This window comes from Amblyomma mixtum, chromosome 9, assembly GCF_055824585.1.
Source record: "Amblyomma mixtum isolate Tamu chromosome 9, ASM5582458v1, whole genome shotgun sequence".
NCBI lineage: Eukaryota > Metazoa > Arthropoda > Arachnida > Ixodida > Ixodidae > Amblyomma > Amblyomma mixtum.
Genome location: NC_143020.1, coordinates 64,012,938 through 64,032,647, shown reverse-complemented (window position 1 = coordinate 64,032,647; position 19,710 = coordinate 64,012,938). Strand labels below are relative to the sequence as shown.

Here is a 19,710-nt window from a genome sequence, read left to right as displayed (position 1 = left end):
ATGATTGATTTGTACTGCAATCTAGGCATTTAAATTCTTCTGTACGGGGCTAATGGCACTTACTGTGTTGCCTGCATTATTTTTGCAGTGAGCACAGACTCATCTGATAGTACATTCCTGCAGGCTTCACATTTAACGGGATTCGATACATTTTTTACAGTTTTCTTGACTGATCAACATTGATAACAAACTTCAACAGCTGTCAACCTGAAAACTTAATAACAAGCAAATTATTTCAGCTTTTATTTTTTATGCTGTCCAAGTAATCATATAACCCAAGTCCCGCATTGCAGTTCTAATCCTTGCTCCCTCTCTCTGCTTGATCAAAATGCCATACTTTTCTGTGAAAATGGAGTGGGTCTTACTTTACCTTAGCACTTACCTGAAGGATCTTTAAACCAATTTTTTTCTACGTATATTCATATAAGTGACTTCAATGAATCGTTTTTGGAGTGACCATGACATCAATTCTGCTATAATAGCTTTTACTAGGTGTATCTTAAGATTTACTTCAGTGTTTCATAGTGTTTCATTTCAGAATTTTTATTTGTTTCTTACTACCGAAAGGCCCTTTGAAGGGGTATTACATATAGGGATGGGTTACAGAGCATACAACAATGCCTCAGTTGATGACTTGAATAGTGATCAATCGGTCAGTATGGAGCATGACGTGGCCAGGCAAGTCATTCCTGTCTTTCGCAGTGCGTACAAAAAATGAAGACAGATGCGCGGGTATGCGGAAGAAAGGTGGTCTTTTCTTGGTTCGTGCAGCTGGAGGTGCAGTAGAGAGGAATGAAAAAATGGCAACAGACTCGTACAGAACATGATAATCGAATTGGTGATATAAACATAGTCTTGCTATGTGACGTCAGTTAGCTAAATCTGTGAGATGAGCATTGCATTTTAGATTGACAACACTTTCATGATACTAATAAGCAGAGAAGATGAGCCTAGCGGTGTGATATTGTATTGCTTCTAGTGCATTAGATCATTTTTATTAGTACCCAAATAGCGCATGCATACTCCAGTTTGGGCCATACAAATGTTACATAGGCTAATGATTTCAACGATGGTGGCTGAAAGCTTACAGAGTATCATTTATAGGAAATATTCACTCTTGATTTCTTTGTGCCGAGCCTGCGCAGCACAATGATCTGCTTTCTCATTGCCACTGATTTTGATGTCGCTCGGACCATAGCAAAATTTTCTCGTGTCTATTTATTGTGGCTCTTATTACGTTGTGTACGATGCCTCTGACCAGTGGTGCGGCTGCATTCTCATAGTGAAGTGAGGCGAGTAAGCTCAGAGAATCAGTGGAAATAATGCTGTTCTCGATATTATCATTTACTATTTTTTCTACAGCCACAGACGCAGCGTAACACACTGCAGAAAAGATGGACGCACTCTGAGATAGCCGTACTGTTCTTTCCCAATTATTTTGTACTACGGCACTTCCAACATAGCGTGCTGATTTTGAACCATTAGCATAAGATGCTGCGCATTCTTCATATTTTTTGTTTCCTAAACATTCTTGTAATATATGTTCATTCACAGTTTATTTTATCTAAAAATGTTGTTAATATGTGGTAATGTGAAGTATGTACAAGATAGCATTATGGTCTGTATTGTTTAAGAAGTTATATAAAACATAGGCACTAGCCTGGATTTTCTGTACCTGATGAAAAATTGCCCAATGGCCATAAAACTTTCTTGGACGTCCCATGGACATCTAAAACGTCCACGGGACATCCAAGGGAGTTTATTGCCCACTGGGTGGTGCCGCTCACATATGCAATTTCCCAAAACGCTGTCCGAGCAGCCATAAGAATGGGCTGTGCCCCCCTGCCAGTCGGTGAAGCAACCGAAGGCGGTGGGCAAGCTGAGGAGTTCCTCGAAGATGCTGTTTAATTTTCTTGCAAAAATGAAGAGAAGTGCGGTTCTCAAAAAAAAAAAAATGTTATAAATGAAGTCACGATTATAAACTCTTCATGGAACACGTACTTTTGCATGCTGATGTCAAGCGTTCATTTAATTTTATGTACAATAAGTCCTTCTGAAGTTAAGCAATATTTTATGTAACATTTTGCTGCGTGTTTTATAGAAAGTTTGCTGAGAGGAACTTGACAGAACGCAAGCCATTGGTTTCTCTTGACATCAAGCTATACAATAAGGGTGCAGTTATCGTCCTGCCTGTCATAGAAGTTGAGTCACAGGATTTTGAAGTTCACCCTTCAGGAACAGGAATACATATTTCTCTTCCTGTTTATGAATGAAGTGGAAGATTAAAAACTTTATAACTCCGATCCTACAATACGCAGGATAATAATTTTACCCTTATTGCAGAGCTTGATGTCAAGGGAAGCCAATACCATGCATTCTAGCAAGTTTTCTATAAAAAAATTTCTTGAAAGCTCTCGGCAAAAAAGTTACGCAAAGTGTACAAGAACATTTTACATAAAATTCAATTACATATTTGGAATCAGCATTCAAAAATACATCTTCCATCAAGATTCCATAATTATGGCTTGATTAGCAGACATTTTTTTAAAGACCACTTCCCCCCTGAAGCCAAAGGAAGAGCCATCCCTCCTCTAAAACACCACAAAAATCGGATCCGATGCCTAACTGGCTCACATCTGCGGAAACTGCACGTGCAGCCAACAGGAGTTTCTCCTTAATTCTAGAAAATACAGGCAATTACCAGTGTTTAGTTACATCTCAAAGAACACAAACCAAAATTTGCTACTTAGTGAGTGATATTTGCTCATGATTAGGTCAGTAACTTACATACAGGAACTTTTCAAACCAGCATATACTACACACATCTCTGGAGAGGCCGACGTCAGTTGCATAGGTGATAAAGAGGAGTTTGTTATGAGGTACCGGATACCTTGGCTCTGATGCAATACAGAGATTCGTCAATGACACATTATAGAAGTGAACATTATTCATTGCAATGATCGCTGTATTATTAAAACTCAGCGCAGCTCTGCAGTTTTCACTCTTTCTTTAATTATCAATGACATACATTCAGAAGATGGGACGGCACAGTGGAGGAACATGATTACTAGCAGCAAACATGCGAAAAGCTCGACGGTCTACTAATCTTATGCGGTCATCTTCAAAATAGTTTGCGAGATAGCTAAATTTGGCAGACTACTGGGTACTTTTCTCATTTTCTTCAGCTACATTATTCAGAGCAAGCTATAGATGTGCTAGGAATATACTCTATGATAAAGGGAAGTCTTAGTAGTGTAGAGTGTGTGTGAAGGTTTCTTTCCTTACCTCATGCATGGAAATGCATACCACATTCCAAGCCTTCCAAATGTTGACTGTATTTCGAGTTGTCTGCCAGGCTTCTGTCAAACAAATAATTTCGTCAAGAAATTAAAATGTATGTCTAAATACGAGTCAGGCATGAGTACATACTAAAGTATACAATTGCAGCAACCTGCGCTAGATGCATGAAGCTATGTTCAACAGAGTAGCCTGATAGGTGATACTCATGTGATTTCAGAGGAGGAGCTGAGGAGATGTCAAGATAAGGTCACGGTCATTGGAACTCAGGCGGCGATTCAAGGGAAATCTGTCCCCGGCAAATTCTGGAGATGTGACCGACCAGACCACATCGGTAACAAACTGGTTGGTAGCGAGGGCACTCTGAACAACATTCCTCGTAGCCACTGTTCGATCGAAGAGGCCATCGTACTCCTGCCCCTGCTGCTGGCATTGAGGATGAGCTGGCCCACTGGGGTAGAGAAGGGTGATCCGGGTAACGTCGCCATAATTGTGATGAAGACGAAGTCCAGGCTCCAGGAAAGACAACCGATGAGTACATCGCTGTCCTTCGCAGCCTTGTCGGCGACTGCTGGGGTTTGGGAACATGGCGGACGATATGATCAGAGACCAGCTGGTGGAGAAGACCACGAGTTGCCATTTGCGTGAGTGCCTATTCAATGAAGGCTCCTCCTTGGCACTGTCGCGCGCCATACGTGCTCCAAAGCTCGACAGTGCGAGCAAGCTTCCCGTGAAGCCAGGGAATTGGCTGAGGAGGTCAGCGTGTTGGATACGAGTGCAGATCGGGGCAAGCACCACCACAGGCCCATTGCTGCAAGTGCCAAAGTCACCCATCGCAACCTTCTTCTGCAATACCAGAGCGAATGTGCTACCGTTGCGGTTCTACGGCCCACCCGGCGAACACCCCCCATGCCGAGCCCACAACTGCAGGTGTCGTCGGTGCGGCAAGATGGGCCATTTAGACCCGCTTGCAAGTCGTCCGAGCGTCCGGTTCAAGTTGAGGAAGTTGCAGACACTGCTGACACATCGTTGGTGCCGGATAACTACAGCAGGGCATCCATTCTCAAGGTTGAAGGTAAAAAAAAAAACGGAATTTTTGCCTTGGTCTTGATTGAAGGCAAGTCCATCCGCTTCCTGACTGACACCAGCTAATCCGTGTATATTCTTTCTGAAGACCTGTACCACCAATTTTTGCTGATACTTTCCCGCTTAAATCAACAGCAGTTCAACTCGTGGACTATTCTATGTCTCGGATTATAGTCCAAGGGTGTTTTGTTGCCACAGCAAAGTTCCACGACCGTATCGCCTGCATCCTTTTGTACGTTGTCTCAGGAGGAACAACACTGCTGGGTCTGGATTCCATTGCAGCCCTACAAATGAAGATCAAAGGTGCATCGTTGGAATGTTGTTCCATAACACCTGATACGCCTCTGTTACCTCCTGAGCTACGTCCACACTTCGAACATTTCTCCAAGAAACTCGAAGTTGGCTCCGTGCACAAAGTCAGAGTGCAGGATTCCGTTTCTCCTGTTGCTTGCAAGCTCCGACGGCTGCTGTTTGCCATTCGGTAGCAAGTGTCCGAGGATCTCCATGAAGCTTGAAGCTCAAGACATCATTGAAAAGGTCAATGCTTCCAAGTGGATTTCTGCGATAGTCGTTGCTTGAAAAAAGGATGGCTCTGTCCGAATGTGCGTGGATTTGCATGAGCCAAACAAGGCTATTGTGGTTGACCGCTTTCCCTTGCCTCAAACGGAAGAACTTCTACATAGCCTGGCCAGGTCAGAGCATTTTTCGAATTTGGCCCTCACCTCGGCTTGTCATCAAGTACTGCTCAGCACCGAGATTCGGGAATTGACTACATTCATTATCCATGATGGCCTCTTCCGCTTCAAGCGAGTTTGTTTTGGCCTTGCTTTGGCGCTTTCGGCTTTTCAGAAGATGATGCACTGGAGTCTAAAAGAGTGCGATGGTGTCCTCTTCTACATCGTCGACATCATAGTCCATGGCAGCACCCAACAGGAGCACCTGACCAGCCTTCGTGCTGTTCTCAAGCACCTGTCCCAAGCCGGACTCAAGCTCAACCACAAACATGCCTTTGATGTTCTGAAGCTCACTTTCTTGGGGCATGTTGTCAGCGGTGAAGGACTGTTTCCGCTTTCAAATATGTAAAGCAACAGACAGAAGAACTAGCTCAACTGGCAACACAAGAAAAGTGTACACATGTTGATGCCACTCGCGATGCAGCTTGCATCGTTACATATCTTCTCTCACGGTTGGCGTGGGCACGGTTAAATATATGTAATAAAAGAGATTATCGGGACCATATAGTCAACCTCAATTAGGTATCATTGACGAAGACAAGTTTGATTTGTGCACAAGGTATTATTAAAAACTGGCTGTCAATTGTGGGTTGTGAGTGGCGAGTTGAGTTGGTATAGCTCTATGCTTGTGACCTTCCAGTGCGATCGAAAGTAAAGTCGAATTTTGACACTGTTGGTTTCGATATCGCACCCGATGGAGCGCAACACTTGAATTTTATATCCGGCCTAACTTGTACGTGCAACAGTTTGCTCGTCGCCACTGCGTACTGCCCGAATAGAAACTATATGTGGTGATTCCTCTCCACTGTATTGAAACTACAATCTGCCTACGCGTAGAATGCACAACACTAGAACGCAACCAGCTCGATGCCGCCATGCGCAATGCATGTCACGCGTACCTAGCTGAACTCATTGCATAACCAGGGCCTTAAATTTGTTACAAGAACCTGATCATGCATACAGTTTTAAAATACCGCTCCTCTCCGGGCTTATTTTCAGAAAATGTCATTAGGTGACGCTAAGCAATGAGATCCTTTGGAGGTGCACTTCGTTAATTGCAATTGTAGAACGTTCTACTGCGGCAGTTGTAATGGATTTCGGTGCATTCGCTGTGGAGTAGAGGAGGTATTACCCTCGTGCGTGAGCTCCCTGTTCCCTGATCCAGAACAGAGACTTCCGTATTTTTTTTAAAATATTCGTTGGCGCAAATATTAAAAGACCAAATATCACTCCGAAGATAGCGTACATTTCTCTTGCATTGAGTTTTATGATGCATAACCGACTACAACTAGCATGCGCCAACCAAAGGATAGAATTTGTTCGCTATTAAGACCTCTGAGAGGCTGATAAAATCTCGTAAACTTTGATATCCTTTTTTTTTTTTTTAATATAAAAACACGAGACACGTAAACAAGCATACTTTCTCCAATGAGCAAACAGAGTGAAAAGACCAGGAGACATTCAAAATAGAACAGTGGCAAGTATACTTTCCTCAAAATATGAAATCGAGCTTGAAGAAGTCCAGCTGAAATTTGTAAAGAAATGACAAATGCATTGAGTCGTGTTAGTTCTGCAATGTTGGGGACAATATCGGCGATCATGTCTCATGCTTTTGAAAAACCAGCCCAAAAGACAGGGACAAAGGAGAGACGAGGCACACACGACTGTCGTTGTGTGTGCCTCGTCTCTCCTTTGTCCTTGTCTTTTTGGCTGGTTTTTCATAAGTATGTACCAACTAACCCCGATTTCAACTCTCCTATCATGTCACATCAGAGAATTGGAAAAGCAAACACCACACAAACGTGAAAGTGGCTTTGCTGGCTGGATATCGCCATTTCCAGTTCAGATAGAGATACAACCCTTCCTCTGAAAAAAAAAAAAAAGAATTCTGTGTGGCACTTTTGTGTGCATTAAAGGGTCCTTGAAAAGGGTGTTCGAGGTTGGCTATAAAATGCTTGCATTACGTACAGTACAAGCCACCGAGCGTTCATGCCGCGTACAAGACCTCGAACGCAAGCCGATAATTTAGAATACAATTCCAAGAACTCCCCCTTCTGTGCCTCGTGCCGACAAGATTTCGAGCTTTCCCCCGAATCCCCGCACATTGAGTGATGTAGCCCTCTTTACGTCAGTAGCAGAATGCCATCATTGGTTCGTCGTGCCAGCGCCGTGAACGCCAAACCAGTTTAGCAAGCATTGCCTCCGCTCCCTGGGAGATTCCCACACACATCGGCGGTCGACGGACCGACATTTCAGCGTGCAAAAAGTGACGAGAGGAGACGGAAAGGCGCAAAGACGCGGAAATTCAAATTTTGACTACAAATAACTCGGCTTCCACAAAACGTATCAAAAAAATTTTGCTGGAGGACATTTGTGACGGTGCCTCCTTTAGCATCCTAAGCATATCGCATCTTTGTTGCGACCCCCTTAATAAATAAGCGCAAGGTAGCCAACACTAGGAAGTATAAAATGGGGAAAATCAAGCATGCTCTAAAGAGCGCAGGTAGCCTAAAAGCAGTAAAGAGAAAACTAGGCACAGGTAAAAACCAGGTGTATGCCTAGAGACAAAGGGGGCAATGTCATTAGCAATATGGATAAGATAGTTAAAGAAGCCAAAGAGTTCTACACAAATCTATACAATAGCAAATCTAATCAGAACGTTACTGAGGGGCAGCAGAGCACAGCAATGGGACATCCCGCCAGTAACGAAGGAGGAAGCCTTAGGAATGATGCAAAGGGGGAAAGCAGCTGGTGAGGATCAGGTAAAAGCAGATTTGTTGAAGGATGGAGGAGAGATTGTGCTAGAACTAGCCACCCTGTATACGCAACACCTTGTGACCTCTAGCATACCAAGTGCTTGGAGGAACGCTAAGATTATCTTAGTGCATAAGAAAAGAGACGTCAAGGACTTGAAAGATTATAGACCGATCAGCTTACTGTCCGTTGCCTACAATTAACGTATTTACTAAGGTAATCACCAATAGATGAGGACAACCATAGACTTCAATCAACCAAATGATCAGGCAGGCTTTTGTAAGGGATACTCGACAATAGACCATACTCACGCTATCAATCAGGTGACAGAGAAATGTGCAGAATGTAACCAACCCTTATGTATAGCCTTCACTGATTACGAGAAAGCATTTGACACAATGGAAACCTCAGCTGTCATGCAGGCATTGTGGAATCAGGGTGTAGAAGAGTGTTATGTGAAAATATTGGAAGATATTTATAACGATTGCACAGCTACCATAGTCCTTCACAAAGTCAACAAAATTCAAATAAGGAAAGCTGTCAGGTAGAGAGACATGATCTCAGCAATGCTATTCACCGCCTGTTCACAAGAGGTATTCCGGGGCCTGAAATGGGAACAGTTTGGGATAAGTGTTAATGGAGAATACCTAAGTAATCTGCAATTCGCTGCTGACACTCAGGACAAGAACTGCAAAGCGTGATAAATGAGTTCGAACGGCAGAGCAGAAGGGTTGGGCTAAAAATTAACATGAAGAAAATCAAAGTAATGTTGAACAGTCTAGCAAGGAAATAGCAGTTCACAATTAGTAGCAAGGTGCTGGAAGTAGTAAGAGAATACGTCTATTTAGGGCAGGCAGTGACCGCTGATCCGGATCATGAGAGGGAAATAACTAGAAGAATATGAATATAGTGGAGCGCATACGGCAGGTTCTCTCACATCATGAATTGTAATTTATCAATTTGCTTCTGGAGAAAAGTATACAACAGCTGTATCTTACCGGTACTCACCTATGAGGCAGAAACGTGGAGGCTAATGAAGAGGGTTCAGCTTAATTTACGGACAACTTAGCAAGCTATGGAAAGAAAAACGATAGGTGTAACGTTAAGAGATCGGGAGCGGGCGGAGTGGGTAAGGGAACAAACGCCGGTTAATGACATTCTAATCGAAGTAAGAGGAAGAAATTGGCTTGGGCAGGGCATGTAATGCAAAGGCAAGATAACCGGTGGTTGTTAAGGATAACGGAGTGGATTCCAAGAGAAGGCAAGCATAGCAGAGGTGGCAGAAAGTTAGGTGGGCCATCTTGTTTGCAGGGATAGGGTGGCCGCAACTGGCAAAGGACAGGGTTAAGGACAGGAAAAAGGACATGAGAGAGGCCTTTGCCCTGCAGTGGGCATGGTCAGGCTGATGATGACGATGACTTAAACCCCAAATCAGAACCATCCTTTCATTGGCAGAAATACATTTCTAACACCAATTTTCAAGCCGTCCTACAACATAGGATACTAGGCAAATTCGCTGCCTGTTACGAGCGGCAAACCTTCAAACATTTGACATGGACTTTAAAATGAAATTTCTCATTACAGGTGGTGGATTCCATATGGCAATGGACAGAAATGGTTAGTTTTTATAGCAAAATTGCAACGTATTCAATGGGGATGAATTTCAAAACTAGTGTCCAGAGAAGGCTGTCCGGTCTCTCTGAGCACATACAACGCATAAGAGTGAACAAACTCAACACAACCCTTGCACACAAAAAGTTTAGACCCTCTTGGACCTATGCTAGCAGGCGCAAGTTTTTGCTAAACAACCTTTCAGTTACTCCACATAAAAGCGGTGCCATACATGGGGAAGACTCCACAATGGGCAACAAAGAAGAACGGGGGTTATTCATTTTGAGTTCACCTAAAAGGTTGCTCATCGATCTTTATTAGAATGATTGTGAGCAACGGCATGTCTATGTGCAAAATACACAGTTGTTGTAAAATGACAAGTTTAAACTTTTCTTCGAAGCAACTAAAAAAAACAAACACACAGGATAATGCATCACTGGCAATGCAATGCCATCAGACAAAATTGCCTTGTTGTGGGGAACAGCACTGAGTGCTAAAGAGAGTGATGATAGCAATTCTTTCCGGGATGCAAGGCACAATGGCTTCCAAGGATGCTCGAAGTATAAGACTTAAAAAAAAACCCTTCTTAAGAACTGCACTGCTCTTCAATTTTAATGCACAATATGTCAAGCAAGTGAGCTTCACAAAGAGCCAGAATGTATTCAAGATTTTGTAACGGCAACTGTAATAAAATACTAAGGTGCACTAAGCAATTTCACACAATGGACCCAAATTAAAAGGTTTACAATACAGTACAAGATTACAATGTTTGTCATAGACACTAATCACAGTATTTTTTGTTTCAGCAGCCATGACCCTTGCAACGTGTTATCATGAACATCTATTTAAAATGATAAGGCTTTTTCAAGTAACATCAACACAACAAAGAAGCTAGCACATGTGAAGTGGTCACAAACAGGTGGCATTCTGACAGACGACATAGATTAAAGATGGTGCAGAAAAAATGCTCCACAAATATTATGCCATTTATATTCAGCGGAGACAGTGGTCTGAGAAATGGTGATGCATATGTTAGTGAACTCTTTTGTTGGCTTTCATTACAAAGAACAAATTACTGTTAAACCTGTAAATTTAAGCAAGGCACATCATTTTGAGGCTGGACAACCACTACCACTAACACCACTTGAATAAACGAACAAAAATTTTCACAGGAGCAGGTTTTCCTGTGTTATCATGAAAAACGTTCCAGACAGAGTGATACTAATGAGCTAAATTATAATTACGCTCCCAAAAATTATCCCAGTCAGACTGCACGCATAAGATGAATTATTGTGCGACCTTCCAGTCCCCCACATCTCTTCATTGAGGCAGAGTGACAACTAGCACCAGTGAATAATATTGGGTACACGGTTTTTGAATGTAACTCTCTAAGAACGAAGTGATGCCATTCGGATATGAACATGATCTTATGCTCATTGATGCAAGTTTACGTCCACTGCAGGCTCACCCTTATCAGGAAAGACTCGGAGCGAGTGTCTGTGTAGTCTAAGGGAACAACAAATGTAATTTTCAGACAAGTTTGCCAAAAGGAACAAAACTGACATTCATAGAGTAGTCAGCTAGAATCTTGTTAGCTTCTGCACAAATTAGTAGTTAGCAAAACATTTATACCAGGGGCATTATGGACAATTGCTATTTTTAGTGAAGAGCCTTCATGTGGCGGTTCAAATTTTGCCTCTTACTGAATCTCTTTTGGCACAAGTAACATTGGTAGGGCTTTTCACCCTTATGGGTTCTAACGTGAGTCACAAGGACTGAACGTTCTGCAAAAGCCATGGGGCACAGCTGGCACTGATAGGGCTTTTCACCCGTGTGGGTACGGATGTGCACCACCAGGCTGTTGCTGTGTGCAAAGCTGCTACCACAGTGGTCGCAACGGTAAGGACGTTCGCCTGTGTGAGTGCGCTGGTGTACCACCAGGTGATTCTTCAATGCAAAGCTGTTCCCACAGTCATCACAATGGTATGGGCGGTCACCTGTGTGAGTGCGCTCGTGTACCTTTAGGTTGGACTTTAGTGCAAAGTTCTTTCCACAGTTGTTACAATGGTATGGACGGTCGCCTGTATGGACTATGAGATGCCGCACTAGATGGTATCTTCTTTTGAATCTCTTGCTGCAGTGGGTGCATTTGTGAACCTTATTTCCCGTGGGATTACCCTGGCGGTTACCCATACCAGGAGTAGATTCCATGCAGTGGCCCACAGGGTGCTTTTCACTGGTTGAATCTTCCACAGCAGGTACGTCATGGTCGCCCTGCGTGACGACTGAACCTGTGTTGCACAGGTAGAGTAATTTAAATAAAGTGCAAGAACTAACAATCCATAGTTCACTTGGAGTAAGGAATAAATGTTGAACACAATGAAAACACTCATCAAAAGCTGTTGATGTCTATCAGAAGTTTCATTCAACAGATCAGCCTTAAAGAGTTAACTCAGGCCTGAAACAAGATGCCTCTACAGTCAATTCTACATGCAGGCAAAAAAACATTTAGGCTGCAAAAAATGTTATCACTGAAAAAAAAAAAAATATGGCAGCCATTGTAATCCATCCAAAGTTGCTGCATTTGACCCTTGCGCTTACATAAACTGGCATCGTGACCGACACTGCCCAAAGCCCACCCAAGTGGGCTTAACCCTTTCCAGTCATTTGCCGCACTGTGCCCGACAGCGGAAAATTGCATATCCGGTCAGTTCAGGGCATGGCTTGACACAGTTTTGCCTGCTATTTCCGTACGAAAAATTTCGCGCTACTTGGTTAGAATTATTGTAGCCTGCAAATTCACTATTTGGCTTTCCTTCCGAGGATAGCTCCCCAGACTGATGCAAAATTATTTCGTTGGTGACATGGTTTTAAAGGCAAGAAATGGTGCCAAAAAATCACGGCATGACTTCCATTCCAGTAGGCGAATGTTATTGAAAGTTGTGAAATGACTTTGAGGAAAAGAAGATGACTTTAATGACAAAGAAAATTATATGCCCCCTGCGACAAGGATTGCGAGCAGTATGCAGTGAGACAATGGTAAAAGGAGGCAGACGGGAGACGGTGCTTTTTTTTGTAAGATTGGAGAGAGGAAGCCTGGCCTCCACCGGCGAGGTACCACACTTTAAACAAGTACGGGTGAGACCCGACTAAAGCTGAACAATAATGCTTTAAATACGTGTCTATAACCAAATCTTGATGTGGCAGTCACTTTCTTTGCGGTGGGCTAGAAGGCCCAAAAGAATGCTGACCAGTGTAGTAGTCACTGGAAAAAATACACTCGACCGGAAAGGGTTAACAGCTAAACACGTAGCTGTTATCTAAGCTTAGCCCAATGGCATTTTTTTTACTTTTATTTGGTCTGTGTAGGTAGACAAAGGCTAGAGGCCAAAAGCCTAAGGAAGCCTTGGTCCCCTGTGCAATTTCTTGCATCAATGAACAGAACTCACAGCAGTGACAGTTCGGTGATTAGAGTTAACAAATCACAGAAAAACACTTTCCAGAAAATCGAAGGCATATATCACCATCATTCACCACAGTTACGTAAACTGAACCTTCCACATCCTACAAACTGCTCTTTGAAAGACAACCTTCAGGAAAGCATATATGGAGAAAAAGCGCAGATTCTAACCTGGTGAGTCATGTCCAGAAGGTACAGCATGTTTGTGGTCCCTGGAGCGCAAGCCTGCATGTGAAAACCAGATTACATCCACTAAGACACTAAGCTCATGTGGTGTTATATGCATGACACGGTGAATATGGAACACAATGGCACAAAAAAGGTTTTCCAGGTTCTGTAGATCGAGATGAAAAGAAGTGTGTTGAAAAGCAAACATTTGTTTTAGTTCTGCATGAAGACAACTACGATACTTATGCTCACAGAAATCTGACAGTTGCCTACAAATTTATAGGCCTACTGGAAACGAGCCAACAACCATTGCATTGAAGAATGAACTTGCACCATTTCTGGCTTCATGGGAAGGACAGCAAAAGTCTCCCTACGCAGGCTTAAGAAGTAACGAGTGTAATTCATGCTTAATGACAAAAACACTGATACAGCCACTATTTTTCTATCAAACCATTTGAAGTAGCTGTATTGTGCAGGAAAAAACTTCCACAAAATGGCTACTGGTAAAAATGCCCAGGTTAAAGCTGCCCATGAATGTTGCAAATATGCCCAACATGATGTTCTGCCTCCACAGTCTCCAAGAGTGCAATTAATCGAGTAGAAGCACATCTGAAACTGTACACTATTCTGTCTTAAGTGCAGTTAGAGCATACCACATTTACTTGTGTAGTAGCAGCATCTCCAATTTTGGGACAACAAACCAGGGGGGTAAAGAGGAAGAATCTATCGTGAACGAGTTTCTCAATTGCTTTGCATCATAATAAAACAACTTCCAGCACAAAAACAAATCAACGTCCATACCATCACCATGAAATGAAATCCGTACACAATGAATTCTAGAGGTGCAGATCAACATTCAGTATTGCTAGCAAACAAACATTGTCACAGTATAATCCATACAGATAAATGTAACCTGCTCTTAAAAAGGCCTCAAAACAAAATGGAAGATGTTAAATGCAGGCTAAATGAACACACCATTGATTATAGTCTGGAAAGTCACTAATGCCAAGAGTACACTAATCATAGTGTACTCTTCAGCAAAGTCAAAAACGTTTTCATAAACCTGAAAACAGCGAATACAATAAAATATAAAATTCACCACACAATACAGCACAGGTATTGGAAAGCTAGTCTTCAAAAAGCCCCAACCAGTAGTGCAAAGTGGTGGAGTTACATTGAATTACGTAAGCAACCATTCACAGATTCGATTTCATATAGTACAAAAATCAGGATAAATATTGATGTGTCACACACAGAAGCATGAAAGCCTAACAGTTCCAATATGTGCAGTTTTCATCATTTATATTTCTGCTTCAATTGCAAACAAAAAGATTTTTGTATAAATTAAAAAATTATTTCGTGCACATAACAGAGCAATCATACAGGTACCGGCATAACTGCATTTTGTGCTTTCACGGGATGTCACACACTAAGTTTTTCACAATGATCATCACCTCAGAGACGACTTTGCTTTGATTTCGGAATCACAGGATGGGATAGGATTCAACACATTTCTCGCCAAAAAGAAGGGCATCATTTTTGCCATTTGTAGTTTTGATTGACAATAATATTTTGGAACCAATGAGCCTCCTTTATTAAAGGTGCACACCACATGCGTTTTTTTTCTAAATTTTCCATGGCACAAAGTTACTTGACGAAGTGAGATGCGATGTCCTACTGACACCTGCACAGACTTTCCTACAAAAATATGCAACAATCTCCTGAATGTTTTAACTGCCCTAAAACATATTCCAATCTGAATCATTGTCTTCTAGAATGCCCCACGGCCATTCAGCCTCTGAGTGACCAAATGATGATTCTATGAGTGCTACTAATTGCCCACCACAAGAGTACACACATTGCAGGCTTCACCACATAACTCTACGTGGTCAGGTGTTCTGTTAGAACCGTGACTAAAATGGGATTCCTATTGAAAGCTTAATTTATACTGTTCAACCGTTGCATGCCAGTGAGTCCTGCTACATGACCGCTGAGCTTAGAAGAAGAAAAGAACTTGGTGCCTATTTTTATTGCCGTTATTCCCTCCTTGCCTCTCCATCCAAGTATAATGTCATTCCTGGGGAAAGAATTATATTTTCAAAACGAGTTCACTAAAAAAATTTGTTTTCAGGACGGTCCCCATTTTCATAATCATTTAAGTCCCTGTAGTTCAAGAAAAGTCATCAAATACACTTCCATCAAATTTTGTACATCGACAAAATGCACTGAGATCATTGCACATGCAATTTTCCAGGTTATGCGCATCAAGCGATGGAGTCATGCAAGGTTTTCAGGTGTGGTATTGAAGGTTTCTTCCTCTGGAACCTTGAACACATTGGCTTATCGACAATGGCCTGAAAAGTAACGGAGAACAAATGAGCGTCACTATAAAACAAACACAAATGCCACAAGCTGCGGGGTCTGTGTGCCTTTGAGCAAATGGCAATGCACAAAGAAAAGAGAATGCACAATATCCATGTCCGACCACACACTGTCGTTTTCCCTCTTCTGCAGGCACAAAATGAGAAAGGATATGGATAGGGAAAAAGAAGCGCAATGGCAATGTACTGTAAACTGCAAGTACACATTTTTGAAATTGATGTTTTATACCAGCTAAACTGCAATCTCACTTGTACTATTTTTAGCACAGCTGGTCTGGATAGTTCCCTTAGCACAGCCAGATGGACTCTCATGCACCTAACTTCGCACATGCACATAAGTGAACGTAAAGTTTTGCATATGTTCGTAGCAGTAGGTTGCATTCAAAGGTTCTTCCTCGAGCATGTACTCTGTGTCATCCTAACACTCCTCCTCGTGCATGCAATTTGAAACAACGCGTAGCATGAGGAGAAGTCTCCAAAGGCCACAATAGCATTGTTTATAGGCTTTGTGTATTGAATACGTATAATGCAGTCCTAGATCGGTGGACTGATTCATGAGAAGACTCACTCAGGCTCATATTCGCATAACGATCTGAGTGATGAGTGAGTCGGATCCGGATTCACATTCAGATTATGATCAGAGTCGTAACAGAGTCGGAGCTCACGCTCATATTACGATCTGTGTTTTTGATATGACGGTGCACGCTTAGATTTTTACGCCTCCTAGTTTATTAACAGCGGAGAAGAGGAATGATTTACTGCAGCTATCAAGGACGTTTGAGGGTGAGGTAGTCTGGTAACGTCTGCGCGACCGAAGAACGGGATTTTTGTTGAAGCAAGGAAGACGGCTGTCATGATATGTGGCAAAACAGTACGTAGGCCACGATGAGATGTCCTCCACAGACTCTTTGAAGGTACGATCAAACTTAAAATATGGCAATATTCAAGCATTACAACCAGCCATAACAAATTCAATACAGTATTTTCAATTCGGGACATGAGAAATATGCGCACAACCAACCAAAGATTTGCTCAACCAGAAAAAGAATGCTTCAGTTGTGATTTCAAGCTCAGTATCCAACTGCGCAGCAAAAATCACTCCTGCCTTACTTTTATATTCTTTTCATCTGAAACTTCCTAGGAAAAATATTACGCCAAATAGCAGACAAAAAAGCAGACATGAAATAAATAAAATGATGGATAGCAGAAGTAGCATTACCACAACTAAGAAAGGCAGTACAATTTGTAAACCTAGAGGAGATAGTGCGTAACTTGCAAGGAACTCTTACAAAAGCACACAATGGCTAATATTCCATCAGACTCCAAGAAACATCAGAATGAAAAATTTGCAAGACACATCATAGAAACCGAAGATACAGCAAAGAAAATAATAGCCTTCAATGGGGAAAAAAATAAACGTACCAAGATTAATTAAAGCTTAAAAAAAGGAAGAGCCAGTAGAAAAAAAACAATGAACCGCTTTAGCTCACTAGGCGAGGTGGCACACGCCACAGGCCTGATACAACGGCGATGCCAACAGTTATCCATTTATCTAGGGGAGATCTCTTGGTGCATGGTAAGAAAACATGTCCCACAATACATATTTTACCGGACAGGAGCATCAAGCTATGGGTCGGCACAGACTGGCTGCAGTTCTTCCTCTGGAATCTTCTTCCCGTGGCTACTGGTGCTCCTCCAAAGCCTGCAAAACCCCGAACACACAAAAAAGGCACTGGCATGGCATGTCGTCCTGCTTTTTAAAATCTACCATTTAGTGGAACTGAAGGGCAACATGCATTTTTCAATGCTGTGAAGCAGCTATATTAGGACCGTGGAAAAAGGATTTCATACTGGCATGCCAAGGGACTACTTCCATATACAAAAAAAAAAGACTAGTGATATGCCTTGAAGCTGTTTGTACCAGTTTTGAGTGCCAACTGCTGGTTACAGGTACTGCTATCGGGATATGGTTCACCAGCTTCCACAAGTCACCATAACGCAACATGAACGGTTTTCACACTTAACACCACAGAATTCATAAATCATCACTCTTTTTACCGTAAAGCTCTAGACTGTTTTGCTATGCGATTACGAACACAGAAGAACGCAGACATCCGAAAAGAAATGCGAACGGCGCGGACTCCACTAACTTAGCTAAAGCCTGCTACAAGAGAAAGAAGGCGTGGAAAGTTCACTGGCGACCAAGTCAGTGAGATGGTTACGGCTGAAAACACACCCCATATCAATTTTCATAAATTAACGCCAAATACACCTTTGCAGCCTATTGTATCTACTTGCCCGCAGATGCAACTGTTGAAGTAGTAAGTTTAAAGGAATAACTCAGGCAGGTTTCACTGAAGCAGATTTGTTGCGGTTGTACACTTCTGCGCATTTCATGTCCCCGGTAAAGGCGTTAACAAGCCCGAATCTTTCATGACTGCTCGGTGACATTTGGGCACACGCGCACAAAGACGGCCATGTCTTCACTAGCGCACGCTGCAAGAGTGATGTTCACCAAGCCGCACGAAGTTATCCTTGCTCTGTATGTGCACAAATTCCCTTCTGCAAAGCTTCTTTCTTCTCGCACACTGACAACACACAAAATCGAATATGTCGGGGTACCACATCACTTCTCTCCCACTTATAAGTTCACATAAAACTCGGGAAGATGATGTGAGAACATTTTCACTCACTCACTCACTCTCACTCACTCACTCTCACTCACTCACACTCACTCACTCACTCACTCACTCACTCACTCACTCACTCACTCACTCATCATTCATTCATTCATTCATTCATTCATTCATTCATTCATTCATTCATTCATTCATTCATTCATTCATTCATTTCATTTCTACTCTTCCCATACTACTCTTGCAGTCGGAAAAAGGGAAGCGGGTTCATGAGCATTTCAACAAATGGTAAAGGCCTTTCAAGCATTTATCCAGGCTAGTAAGAGTGCAGCCAATTGACAGACTCAAGCTCATATCTGAACAGCGAAAGCTCACATTTCACCCCGCGCTCCGGAAATTCCATCGGTTTCTCCATACTGGGCATTTCTCAGTGCACAATAAAAAGCTTAAAACGAAGCAAAATATATATCGGTGATGTTCTGGGACCAAAATTATCATATCCTGAACTTTGAAAAAGAAAAACAGAATTTTCATTTGCGAGCTCGTAACTCTCATAATCTGTGCTTCTCATACGAGTTGCTTCGGATCATTGCTGCGAATCCAGGCGACAACTTTTGTACCATAAACTAAAAGAAGCACGAAAATTCGTTTTTGAATGTTTTTCTTACGGCATATGCCTTGCAAGATTAAAAACCTACGAGACACGACACGTTCCAGAACAGCATAACAGACAAGAAATAAACAGAACTGCAAAGCTGAGGCACAGACTTGCGAGACTTAGCTTTTTTTTCTCTTCTCCATGGAGGAACAGCTTGCACCCACGTCGGACTGTATGCGTCAGGCTGACTGCGCTGCACTGATCAACGCAAATTTGTGTGCCCCGATTTTGAAGGGCCGCCTCACCGCCCGAATGCAAGTGCGTGCGACAAAAATGAGCGCGCTGTTCAAACAAGCGGCTATGGGGCGGCTCGTCGCAGGAACTGTCTCATTCGGCCACGGTTTCGGCGCAGCGAATTATGAATCGCGCACACGCTAAGCTTCATGCCGTGAAATTGAGGCCGAGACCTTACCACTACATTAAAGCGATTCCAAAGACGCAACGGAATTACCACACAACAATGCGGACAAATGGGCCTCCGGCAAGCCTCCGCAAAACAAACCAAAACTGATGGATGGATGATAATGGCTTTATCCTTCGTATCGAGCGGCATGTGTATGGATAAATGAATAATAATGGCTTTACCCGTTGTACCGGGCGGTAGCTTTCGCCACCTAGCCTATACTTCCCTCATTGCAACAATGTGGCCAGATGAAAATTCGAATGTCGCCAACAGTTGCACTTGCTGCGTAATATTTTGTAATCACTAGTTTGAAATACTGGCTGAGTGGAAACATTATTTGTCGCAAAAAGTTTAAAAACAAAAACTACTAGTTGCGTGACAATCAACTTGCTTTTAAGCGCCTAAACAGTATTACACTTGCATAAACCGCCAAGCGCTCAAGCAGACGACAGCCTTTTCGAGCGGCAGTTGACGCATGCAAGTTTGAGAGACCTTTGATGAGAGGTTCGTGCGTTGATTGAT

At 42.6% G+C, this 19,710-nt stretch overlaps 1 long non-coding RNA gene across 1 annotated transcript; it reads right to left on the bottom strand.

Annotated features, from left to right (window-relative positions):
- Nucleotides 1–9,484: 9,484 nt before the first annotated feature.
- LOC149329372 (uncharacterized) lies at nucleotides 9,485–14,633 on the bottom strand. The gene is made up of 2 exons (XR_016285563.1): nucleotides 13,114–14,633; nucleotides 9,485–11,773 (listed from the first exon to the last, which is right to left on the bottom strand). It is a non-coding gene; the product is annotated as an uncharacterized LOC149329372 (long non-coding RNA).
- Nucleotides 14,634–19,710: the final 5,077 nt, after the last annotated feature.